At 38.2% G+C, this 13354-nt stretch overlaps 1 protein-coding gene across 2 annotated transcripts in view; it reads right to left on the bottom strand.

The window, feature by feature from the left end:
* Positions 1–13126, bottom strand: part of CSNK2A1 (casein kinase 2 alpha 1) — a 54638-nt gene extending 41512 nt beyond the window's left edge. For both annotated transcript variants that reach the window (XM_020990666.2, XM_020990667.2), the window contains exon 1: positions 12980–13126. The gene's annotated coding sequence lies outside the window, so the exon portion shown is untranslated. The remainder of the gene's footprint in view (positions 1–12979) is intronic.
* Positions 13127–13354: the final 228 nt, after the last annotated feature.

Below are 13354 nucleotides of genomic sequence, written 5' to 3'. Positions count from 1 at the left end.
CTTTATGTATGATTATGCCTCTAACAAAGGACATGCAGCTATCATTATTAATGCTGTATGCAAAACCATCTCACAATCTCACTTTCCAACATGACAACAGAGAATGTAAGACTCCCCAGAGGCAGGGGATGGTATAAATGGATAGTTATGGATTTGGAGTCAGGAAGAATTGTGTTCATATTCCACCTATAATAGCTAATAACTATGTGATCAAAATCAACTTATTTAACCTTTCTGAGGTTGTTTCTGCATCTGTAAAATGAGTCTAATACCTGTATTACCTAGCTTACTATGTTGCTGAGGCTCAAATGGAACATAATATGAAAAGTTCTCACCAAATTTGAAAAAGGTGCTTAATACCTTTCTCCACCACTATTTAAATAATTTTATTTTTTCTCCAATTACATGTAAAGACAATTTTTAACATTCATTTAAAAAAATTTTGAGTTCAAATTCTCGCTCCCCCCTCCAAACAGTAAATAATTTGATATGTCATACATTTTCAATCATGTAAAATATATTACCATTATCAGTCATGCTGTGAAAGAAGACACAGACCCAAAGGAAATAAAAAGCCACCAAAAAATATAGAAAGTAAAAAATAGCATGCTTTGATTTGCATTCAGACTCCATCAGTTCTTTCTCTGGAGGTGGATAGCATTTTTCATCATGAGTCCTTTGACACTGTCTTAGATCATTGTATTGCTGAGAATAATTCACAGTTTACCATCCTACAGTATTGCCATTATTGTGTACAATGTTCTCCTGGTTCTGTTCATTTCACTTTGTATCATCTCACATAAGTCTTTCCAGTTTTTTTCTGAAATCAGCCTACTCATCACTTCTTATAGCACAGTAACATTTCATTACAATCATATGCCACAACTTGCTCAGCCATTCCTCAATTGACGGGCATCCCTTCAATTTCCACTACAAAAAGGTGCTATATTTTTGTACAAATAGGTCCTTTCCCTTTTTTTATATCTCTTTGGGATACAGACTTAGTAGTAGTAGTAGTATTGCTGGATCAAACGGTATGCAGTTTTAAACCCTTTGGGCATACTAACTACCCATTTTAAGCCTTCTCTTATGCCACTCCCTATGCTGAATAAATTTCAATCAGCATGATTCGTGTTCATTTATTATTTTAAGTACCTGCTATATTCAAAACCCTTGGAATAGGCAGGGTAATCAAAGTAAAGTCCTGCTAAAATTCCACCTAAAAGGATTATTACTTCTGAGCTAGTTTTTACTCTCAGTTCCCTAATTCTGAAATGCTCTAAGTCTAGTCTCTGCATCTTGAAATCTTACCTTTTTTGGTTTAAGACCTGGCTCAAAGGATAAATTCTTTCCTAATTCTCCTGGTCATAAATGAGCTCTCATTCCTTAGATGTTATATAGCACTTTGTATCTTTCTTTAATAAGTGACATTTATATAATACCTTAAGGTTTATAATGTTTTATCTATATTCTTATTTCAGAGAATTTCTGGAAGGAACCTTAGACATCTAGTTCAACCCCCTTCATTTTACACTGAGGAACCTAAAGCCCCCAGACTAAACATACCCAGTCATACAGGTAAAGCAGCAGAGCTGGGAATTCAAACACAGGTTTTTCTAACTCCAAATTCATGCACTTTCTACAATAATGCACTGCCTACACATAACCTTTTAAAGCAAAGTAGTACAAATATTATTTTTATTTCTATTTTATAAATGAAGAAACTGATATCAGGTTCAAGTGATTCACCCTAATGTCAGTCTAGAAAATCATGAACTTGGGACTCAAGCCCAAGCTTTCTATTACACTACAATGCCTGATATGCTCTCCTTATACTCTGCATTATAGTTATAGCTATGTCATAAATACCTGTTGTTATTGTTGTTCAATCATTTCAGTAATGTCCAACTCTTTATGACCCCAGATGGGGTTTTCTTGGCAAAGATAATGGAGTGGTTTGCCATCTTCTCCTTTAGTTCCTAAATAGGGCTAAGTGGTTCTCTCTGGGACACACAGCTAATAAGTGTCTGAGGCCAGATTTGAACTCAGGAAGACAAGTCTTCCTAAGTCCAGGCCTAGCACTCCATCCACTGTGCCACCTAGTTACCCCCTGAATACCCTTCACCCATGAACAGAGATCTTATCTTGGTTGCCTTGCCCAACACATAACCCTGTATATACCCATTTAAAATAATGAATGACTATGAAAGATATGATTGATTGAAGCTTCGAAATACTATGATAGGTGTTTGGATGTTGTCTTCCCCATTAGACTTGTGAACTCCTTGAAACCAAGCACTAGCTTTCGCCTTTTTTTTCTAACCCCATCACTTTAACACAGTGCCTGGAACATAAAAAGTTCTTAATAAATGTTTATTGACTGACTATTCTTAAAGACTTCTTATTACCCAAAGTGGCCTGAAGTTGGATGCTTACCCTCTAAAGTTTAGACGAAAGAATGGCTGGGGGAAAAAATGGGGAAAAATAAAATTTCAGAAAATAAATTCTGCTAAGCTAACTGTGCTTCTTTTGCAAAAGCAAGCAACAGAAATTGCAAACTTAAGAATTGTAAAACTATCCTAAACCAAGCATAGAAGCATATGATAACCAGTTGATTTAAAGGAAAACTGTAATAAAAAAAGTAATTAAAAAAAACTACCTTTGGACCTACAATTTAACAAATTAGAAACAGAGCTAATAAATCCAATAAAAATCAAATCAGAAATAAGTGACTAGAATGTCCATGTCATTTGACCCAGAGATTCCACTATATCTAACTCAAGGAAGTCAATGTCAAAAAAGAAGGGTTGCAAAGAGATAAAAATGTTTGTAGCAGCAATTTTGTGGTACCAAGGAACTGGCAGATTAAGAACATGCTCATTGACTGGAGAATGACAACTATGGGACATAAATGTAATTAAATATTACTGACTGGCTCAAAATGAATATGGAGAAGCAGTGAAAGATAAAAAACAGATGCAAAATGAAATAGGCTTAATAAAGCAACATAATCTGTAAGTATAACAATGTAAATGGAAAAAAACTGAAAGCTAATGCTCTGATACATAAACACAAAAACTTAATGTTTTCAAATTATAATAGCCAAAGAAGAGTTATGAGAAGACACCTCTCTCTATTTCTTTGCAGAGGTGGGGCCGAGTGTGAAGCAGTGCATATAATACCAGACTTTTTCAACATTGGCCAATTTCAATGAACTTTTAAAAATTATTACAAAGGATGACTTTCTTGAAGGGAGTGAGGGGAAGAAACAGCAGTTTACATAGACGACATGAAAACAAAAATATATTATTAAATTTGCCTTAAACATACCCAGAGAACAACCTGAATGATCCCCTTCAAACAACCTGATAAACTATGTCGATATTTGGTGACTTTGCACTCTTACGGTGTAATTAGAGATGATATGGGGATGAGGTGGAATAATTTGTTAACTTAAGCAGTTTAAAGCATGTATATGACTGCTAAGTTTTCTGAGGAATGGGAGGGAAGAACAGAGGAGAAAGAAAACATTTTCTGCACTTTAATTAGGTCTCCAGTACAAGATCCAAGTTTGTTGAATGTTAAATGTCAATCTTCACCAAGACTTTTCAAAGATAATCAGTGGCACTTTTTTTTTCTCAAAGAAAAAAGGTCTTTATTTTTTCTTCCTAGCAAAGTCTGTCAAAAATGGGGAATTTTTTTGTAATTTGGGGGGTGGGATGTTATTTCAGTTACTTCTGTAATTTTATATTGTTAGTATGTATAATGAGCTATCTGAATAATTAGTTTCTTAAGCTTTTATTAGGTATCAACTGTGCATAGAGCAGTGCTTAGTACTAGAGAAGATACAAAGATTAGGAACCCTCAAGGAGTTGATAGTCTAGCTAGGAAATGTCAAGAACAGGTAACACCAGAACACAATTTACATGCTAAATGTGTTACAGTTGCAAAATGAACTGCTTGGAGGGGTCTGAGGGAGACTAATGAAGGATCAAAGGGAGATCATGGAGGTGGAGACATTTGGGTTAGGCTTTAAAGGAGGTAGAAATTAGTAAGTGAATGGGGGAGAAAAAGTATCTCAGGAATAGGCAACCATAGAACCAAGCAGAGGTGGGAAAGATCACAGGATGATTCGAGGCCCTGAATTAAGAACAGTTTTGCTGAGGCATCAAATGCGTGTATATGAGGAGTGGGGGGGTGGAGGGGTAGGGTGGATAGGTTAAATAATAGGAAATAGTGCTAGAAAGGTAAAATGACACTAATCAAAGGTTCCCAAAGTGAGCAATACTGCCCCCTGGAGGACAATGGAACAATGGGGGGGTCATCTGGTAGTAGCTTCAGGTACAATTGTGGGGCACTGAATAAAAATAAAGGGGCAGTGGAAGCATAAGGAAAGAAAAAATTTTTGAAAAAACATTCAAATATGTTTCATCTGTTGCATAACAGAGTTAAAGTTGTAGTGATGACATTATTTTCCAAATAAACACACAAAATGAAAGTTATAAGAGATCAGTGGTAAAGTCTAATGACAGGTCTTAACAAGCAAGTGTTGGTAGGTAAGCTTGTTGAGCACTGTTGGGAAGTTCAGCATGCATGGGCAGGAATATGTGCACGTAATGACTTGTTTACAGTATGATACTATAGGTTTAAATGACCAAATACTGTACCACCAAAATTTCAATGCAGTAAAAAACTCACAAATTTACAATAAATTATTAAATTTGGAACACCTGAGAAAGCAATTAGGAATTATGCAAATAAAGTGACAAAAAAGTCCATATCCTTTGAACCAGAGACTCCATTACTGGACTTATACTCCAAAGACAGCCATCAATAAGAAGAAAGTCCCCATATACTCCAAAATATTTATAGTAGCATTTTTTGTGGTAGCTAAGAATTGGAAACAAAGTAGATGCCCCTCCATTGGAGAATGGTTAAACAAACTGTGGTATATGAATGTAATGGAATATTACTGTGCTATAAGAAATAATGTGTGATGAAAACAGAAGCACAGAAAGATTTATATGGACAAAGTAAGAGTAAAGCAAGCAGAGTCAAGAAAACAATATATACAGTGAAAACAATGTAAATAGGAAGAACTACACACTAAAAACTCAAGCTGATGCAAAAAAAATATTTTTTTCCCCACAAAAATCAAACAGGACTCAAATGAAGAAATATGAGAGGACACCTCAGCCTTTCCCCACACTCCCCAATGGAGGTAGGAAGTCAATAGGTGTTATACATTTCCAGACTTTTTCAATGTGTTTATCAGTTGTGCTGATTTTTTTTCCTCTCTAAAAACACTATTTATAGTTACATGGGATGGCTCTCTAGAAGGAGAAAAGCAAGGGAGACACGCTTTGCTTTGGAAAACTATGATGATGTAAGAAATAAAAGATATCAATAAAAAAAGCCAACAGTTCAATTTGTCTCACGAGGGTATAGAAGGTAAACTGCCACAGTTTCACTTACCACCTTGAAACTTCTGCCTGTATAAATCTGCATATTTACATTAAGAAATTATAATTCTTAGATTAATAGCATGAGTTGGAAAGGGTATTTAAAAACCATCTAATCCAACCCCCTCATTTTGCAAGTCAGGTAACAGACCCAGAGAAGGGATGTGACTTAGCTTAAGTATAATTATGTGAAGATTAGAGAGAGAATTTTAACACAGCTCTCTGAACTCTTAGTCCTGAGCTCTTCCCTATTCATAATTCAGAGCATTATTTCCCTTTACTTTTTTCCACTTCTCTCACAAAATATGGCATATACTATTTACTCCCCCCCAGGTAAAAAAAACAAACACATGAGCAACAAAACATTAACATTTTCACAACAAAAAAATGATTGCAACACAGTATAAAACCTCAGAAAGTAGGACAGACATTTTGAGGCCCGGTCTTTCAACTTCAACCATCAAATAAAGTACTCTCTACAGACCTTTGCTTCTTCATTTCCAATATAGAAAATTAATGAAGGACTTCTATTACTAGGCAGAATTCACTTAAACCTCTCTTGGCCTCTGTTTGTTCACCTGTAAAATAAGAGGACTGACTAGATGATCTTTATGGTCTCTTCCAACTGTAAATTCTATAACCACAGAATTTTGTGACAAATAATTGATACAGCAAAAGCTGAACTCTTTGTTTTTATAGGAAAATTAAAAGGCTATGGTCTAGTGAACAAACTGGATGCATACACTGACAACACAGTGTCTTGCTTAAGATTATTAGAAGTAGGGTCAACTGGGTGGAACAGTAGATAGAGCTCTGGCCCTGGAGTTGGGAGGACCTGAGTTTATATCCAGCCTCAGACACTTGACACTTACTAGCTGTGTGACCCTGGGAAAGTCACTTAACCTCTTCTGCCTTAACTGTAAAATGGGGATAAGCATCTACCTCATACACAGTAAGTATTATATAGTTTCTTCCCTTCCCTAAGATGTTCAACAAACGTTCTTTGAAGACTGAACTTGCAAATTACTTTGGATTTACAGATTTTAAAACAAATACTTAATTATCATCTGCAAACCCACCTCCCAGTTAATTTACTAAATTGTCATGACTACACAGAATTTTACTTCCTCAATAAACTGCAATAACTTCTGGAAGCATGAGAAATAACATTCAGAAACCATGAATAATCCCAATTTAACGCAATATAACTGAATATCCTACAAAAGAGTATGTTCCAACACCACTCCTTCACACTGCTACACCAACAAACTCTTCTTAATGTACTGGTATTATCACAACATTTCTTGTTAACACACACACACACACACACACACACACACACCCACCCCCCTTCAGAAAACTCTCCACTGCCTATCAAAGTACAAACTCTTCATCCTGACTTTCTGGCCCTTCACAGTCCGTCTCTTAAGTTGTCTTCCCACTTTTACTTTACAATACTTCATTCCCTATTAACTAAACCCCCTCAGTGTTTCATCTTAGCCACGTTCTTGCCCTTCTTTGTCTCACACATACAATTCCAGCTCCTCAACTATACTTGCTGAAATCCTTCCCTTCAAGACCCAGTTCAGGTGTCACCTGTGTAGCTTAATGTGATCTTGCTCTCCTGAAATCTATGTCTCAGATCACTATTTGGACCTTTCCCTTGCAATGACACAGTTGAAAATTTGTATAAATTTCTTAACAGCAGGGGCTGTGCTTTTTTAAAAGTCACTCTATCCTAGCATTAAGTTCCACCACTTTCACAAAGCAAGTGTTTCATGTTTGTTAAACTGAACTAACATATAACTATAAATATTCCTATTCAATGTTCAACTCAAAATTCTCCAGATACACCCCTGTCAAAACTGTCTTTAGACTGGGGGCGGGGGTAGGGGTAGGGAGTGAAATAAGGAGAAATCAAGAAGTCTAATAGGCAGGGCTTCCTGGTTTACTTATCTGAATTGGATTAGTTAGGCAGCTACAGTATTATAAAAATCAGCTAAAAAAAAGGAAGAACTATAAAACAGATGTTATTTCCACTTATTACACATTGAGTTATAAAAACAGAGAGCAAGTAATGATAAGACAGGTTCCAACCCTGGGGAGTTTATGGCATAGGAGCCCTGACAATGTACAGTAAACAAGAAAGCAGAGTGGTGGATCCTCTCAGAGGATAGGGCAGGGAGAAGAGACAAACATTAATGAAGAAATAACTACCTCAAGAGACCAAAGCAATTAACCAGCCACACAATACACCAGGAACCTCCCAAGTTTTGTTTCTTGAGACCCCATGATATAAGAGAATTCTGATACTGGTAAAAGGTAGCCCAGGAATGCAGAGCATGATTGTTGTGTTGTTGTTGTTGTTGTTGTTGTTTTAACCATGTCAGAAGTGAGGAATTCTAGCCATTTTAAGAGATGCTCAGTCCGCCAAAATAAAGAGAAATCTTTTAAGAAGTCCAAAGTGCATTCACTTCCCCAGTCTAGGCTTTCTGTTAGTAGGTAAGGCCATGTGTTGCTGGTATTTTAAGTACCAGCAACACAGGACCTTGCCCACTAACAGAAACTGTATATCAAGAAATCTCATTAAAAAGACAATGGAAATTGTAGATGGAAACAAGTCTGAAGATTTGTCTTAGTCCTGAATCACCTCCTTGTAACCATCTGTCTTCACTGATAGTAGCCTCAGTTTAATAAAGGTCATGAACTTCTAAATTTTAAATTTACAAATACCTTTCAGAAATTATACCCTCATGTACACAAAGCAAATTGATACTGAAACAGGAAACACTTCAGAAAGTGTCCAACTTTCTGCACTGTAGAGAGAGCCTTAGGAGTCAGTCTGCAAAGCTGGCCTCAAGTCCTACTCACTGAACATGAAGGAAACCTTAGGCAAGTCATTTCACCTTTCTAGTCTTGATTTATAAGAGGAGAGGGTTGGACCACATGCTCTCTAAGGTCACTCTCAACTCTATATATCCTATAGAGTATATAACACTCTAGACCTTAACTATCACAATTTCTCTCAGATTAAAAATTGGAAGTGACCTAGAAATCTCCTAGTCCAACCCTCTCATTTTATAGATGAAGAAATCGAAGACTGGAAAGGTAAAATGACTCACCTTTTGAGCCTGTGCCATTTGGTAAACCCTACAATTGTTACAGGTGCAATGGCTAAAAAACGTTCATGGCAAATCCCTGTATATTCTGACTTACTAAGTAAATTAATAGAATATTTACATATCTGAGAATTTTTCTGCAATTTCACCTTTACTTGAATAATGATTCATATTTTAAGAATCAATGTCTTAATATCTGAAGATATAAGCAGTAAAGTCTCATTACTGGGGAGCTGTTTTAGCAACTAGAAAATACTGCCATAAACATACAAAAAATTCTGAATAACTATCAGCATATATAATTATAATTTCAGAGAATTCACAATACTCATCTTTCTCAACAAACTAAAATAAATTTATCTAAGAAAATCTATCAAGAAATCACCAAAACGAGAAAACTGTAAGCACAGACAAATACCTTCAAGAGCTCTAATGGTTCTAAGAACCCACAATTCTAAAACCATATAAGAGTTAATCTAAGCTGTTAACCTTTACTTCAGAAAAGGCATCAATATTTTCCTTCACAGAGAATATTAAAAAAAAAAAAGCTTGCCCACCATAGCAACAGTTACTAGGTAGGTACCTTATGTGTAGGATCCTAAAGCAAGCACTGAAATGCCACTCTTAGCAACATCTTGCGATACTGTGAATCTTTCACCCTCAAACTTTTTTTTTTAAAGGCTAACAATCTTTGATATCTAGACCATAGGAAAATGACTACTCAACAGAGAAATCTGTTAGAATCTACTCTCAGGAACACAAAATACAGGGAGAAAAACAATCACCCTGTATCCATAATCCAACTCAAATCTTTCTTTTAGTGGGAATTTTGTCTTAATAATCCTGGAGAAATTTCTTCCTTGTTTGCAAATCTAGTTTGGCTCACATTTCCCACTATTGAATGCAGTCAAGTAATAAAATGCTTTCTACTTTTGTAGCCTCATCTATCATAAGCGTTCAAAAGCAATATTAATTCACCCTAAATACTCCTGTGAAACAGAGATAGTAAACAACTTACTCAAGGTCATCCAGGAAACTAACTAATGACAGGCCAGGAACCAAAAACCTAGGATTTCTCATTTGAAACTTATTGTCAAAAGAAGGCTGAGTACTTATTCAATACTAGGTCAAGTCATACCAGTTAACTTGTGAACTGTGTGCTCATGTGCATATATGCATATTGCCTTGGGACCACAGTGCAAATGTAGTGGAAAGCATGTTGGGACTGGGAGTAAAGAAAACTGGATTCTAATCCCTGATCTGCCACTAACTAGCTATGGGACCTTGGGTCAGTCTCTCACTCATTTTCTTAAATCTATAAAACAAGGAAACTAAATAAGCTATCTAAGGTCTGTTAAGTTCTATAATTCTTTGCTTCTATGAAATTGTAAACAAAGAGAACATTATTCCCCTCCTCTCTCATTAAATATGTAAGACAGAAATCCACATGGAAAGACCCTTAAAGATTATCTAGTAGCAATGGTTCTTAACCTGAGGTCACTGAACTAGATTTTTAAAACATTCTGATAACTTTTATTTCAATTAAATTTGTTTCCTTTGTAATCCTACGTATTTTATTTTATGAATTTAAAAATCATTATTCTGGGGAGTCCATAGGCTTCACCACACTGCCAAAAATGTCCATCTCTACACTTTTCCCCACCCCCCACGAAAAATATTAAGAACACCTCATCTAGTAAAATGAGAAAACTAGGGCCTGAAGTAAAGTGACTTGCTGAAGGTCACAGCAACTTCTGACTCCCATTCCAAGTATTTTTTCAGTTAGTTACTTCCTCTCCTGCAGCCCATTTTACTCAAGCCCAGTCTCATCCATTTCAGATTCTTCTACTTTAAAAAACCCATTATTTATTTTACACTTGATTCTATAGAAGTTGGTTAAACTAAGACTAAAAGGCATTTCTCCAAACACTAAATACAACATTCTGCATAATTCAGCAGGTCTCAGGCCTGACTCTTAAACCTTGAAATGAAGGTGACCAATAAAATCCATGGACCTTTAAAGATAGGTAGCCTTGAGACCTCAAAGCAAATGATGTGGATGGAAGGAGTAGTAGGACCCTTCGAACAATTTCCAGAGGTCTACCAAACTGGAAAATAATATCACGGCACAGTCCTTATTTCTAAAAAGCATAAGCTTCCAAAAGGGTGATGCACTGAACTGTATACTTGATCTTGCTGATGACATATTTCTACTGGGCAATACAAATTAATGGGGACAAAATGACAATATCACTATAAGTTTCACGTTAAACATATAATTTTTTCCAGGAAGTCTATTATGGTAGACAGAATAAGAAAAAAACTTTCTGAAAGTTCTATCAAAACAGAACTAAACTTTTATTTTGCCACATGTTGATGGTCTTTCCACCTTTGAACTGTTATACAAACATCAAAGAGCAGAGACTATCTCATGCTAGCAGAACATTTAAGTGTCAAGAGGAAGTTTTCCCAATGCTACCCGAGCATCTGTGAGCCAGGCACCTCAGAAAAGTAATCCTTTGTTGCCTTTGTTCTTTAGAAAGTTATTCCCAACAAACTTTTTTTCAGCTCTTATCTACTAAAGACTTTAAGATGACTTCTCAAAGGAATTAATTCTTTAGTTTAAAAGAATATAAAAGGAAAAGGCAGGATATTAAGTTAAATGTTCAAACATGGAGACAAAAGTGAAAGCAAGCAAGGATTTATTAGGGAAGATAGTGGGTAGCAAAAGAAGAACTAAAAATATCCTTGTGTTGAGACAGTTAGTTACCAGCTGTTATCAGCCCCTAAGAAGCAACCATTGCCCATAAATGAATCCCTTCCTCAACTTTGGGCCTCTTTCTCTCCCCATCATCAGTCCTTTACTAAAAGAACCTAAACTAGTATTATCTGTGACCTTGGGTAAAATCCTCAGTGTCAATTTCTTCATCTGTAAAAGGGACTAGACTAGATTATTCCCAACATTTTAAATTCTATTATTTCAAAATTTTGTTTTTAAGGTAACTGTTCTAGTGTAATTTGACTCTTTACTCAGTTGATCAAACAGAAAACATAACAGGCAATTTGTTTTCCAAGTCAATATTTTACTACCCATCCCTGCCCCTCCCCCACAAAAGATTATGAAGCCAAATCACCAAAGTTGGAACAAGGCAAATCAATCCAGATAAGCTGAAGGTGGAATTCTGGAATGGAGAAAAGCAACAGCTACAAGTTCTTGGAGGTGTTTACAAGGACACCGAAGTCCAGGCCAAATTTTAACATTCAGCCCCAGCTCAGACTTGCTTGTCAAGTCAACTGACTTAAGATCAAACAGGTCATCCAGCAAGTAGAAAAAAACATTCGGAAGTCTTGGTTCTTCTCAGGTTCTTGGTCTCCAATTTTATCCAAATGTAGGCTAAACTTATTAATAACTATTAGTCCCATAAAATAAGGAAGCTAATCCCACTAAAAATATTCCCTATTTTTAATGTTTGGGCCACCTGTTTCTTTCACCTTTTCCCTTTTCTACAAAGCTATCTTTCCTAATACCCAAGAAAGCAACTTCATTGACTGGACGCTGTCCCCAAACACACAAGGGTACATCCTACATCCTATAGAAGCTCCTCCCTACTGTCTTAAATCCCATCGTTTTTCTAGTCAAGAAATTGCCGATCTTGTTCCATCCCCTCCCCCTACACACTCCACAAAACCTTAACTTAACCCCTATCCTCCACATGTTCATCAGTAACCACCTTTACAACTCTAACCTGATATAGTCCGAGGCCACCAGACCTACTCTGAATAGACCCCTTTCCCTTATCTTTCCGGGCCTAAACCCAGTCTCCAAACTACAACCCCACCCATCCTTCCTAGTACCTCCCCACCAGGGTCCTCTGCTCTCGATAGACCCCACCCTGGACTTCCCTCCAGCCTAATCCTCTGCTTTCGGGTGGGCATTAACCCCCCCCCGAGGTCCCCCTAGGAGCCCCCTCCCTTCTCCTCCACCTCCTGCAACACCACTCCCCCCGTCCCTCGTCAGCCGCCCCTCCCTCCCGCCCCACCCATGTCTCCTCCCCTTTCCTTCCAGGCTGTCCCCCTTCCCAGCCTCTCTACCTCGAGGGGCTCCCCAGCCCCCTCTTACCCCACCCCAACACACTTCCAGATCTCTCCTTTCCCTTTCCTGGAGACCTGCTCCCCGTTCCCCAGGATGTCCCCGCCCGCCGCCCCGGCCCCTGCTGGCCCCCCGAAAGACGGCCCCGAAGGCTGCTGGGGGCCCCCCAGAGCGGGGGGGGGCGGGAGAGTAGGGTTAAGGCGGCAGGCCTTCTAGGAGTAATTCGGAGAGGCCAGCTGAGCAGCAGATTTTGTTCCCCCAATCCGAACCCACACTCCCAACCCCCCCGCTTGCCCACTGCGCTTTACCTGTGGTGGTGGCGGCGGCGGCGGCGGCCGCTCTCCCCTCTCCTCACACAGACAATATGGCGGCGGCGGAGGAGGAGACACACGGCTGGGCCGCCAGCCGCAGGGACCAGAGCGAGGCTGCAGCCACCGCTGCCGGAAGCGGAACCCCGCCCCTTCCAAGCCGCCCGCCCTCCTGCAGAGAGGCGGGGTGAGACCGCTTCCGGCTCCGCCCCTAGTTGAGGCTAAGTGAACGCTGCCATGTTGGGTCATACTATATATTGTTTCGGGGGGGGTGGGGTCCGTGCTCCCAGACGACAAGGTGAAACAAGAAAAGTACTCGGGGTAAAGTATGAGGATATATGAAACCAATTTACGTTGTTTTCTTTATTGTGTTCC

The sequence above is a fragment of the Phascolarctos cinereus genome, unplaced genomic scaffold, assembly GCF_003287225.1.
Source record: "Phascolarctos cinereus isolate Bilbo 61053 unplaced genomic scaffold, phaCin_HiC Scaffold_2;HRSCAF=192, whole genome shotgun sequence".
Taxonomy (NCBI): Eukaryota; Metazoa; Chordata; class Mammalia; order Diprotodontia; family Phascolarctidae; genus Phascolarctos; species Phascolarctos cinereus.
The sequence above is the reverse complement of the archived record's forward strand: the minus strand, read 5'-3'. Positions and strand labels throughout refer to the sequence as shown.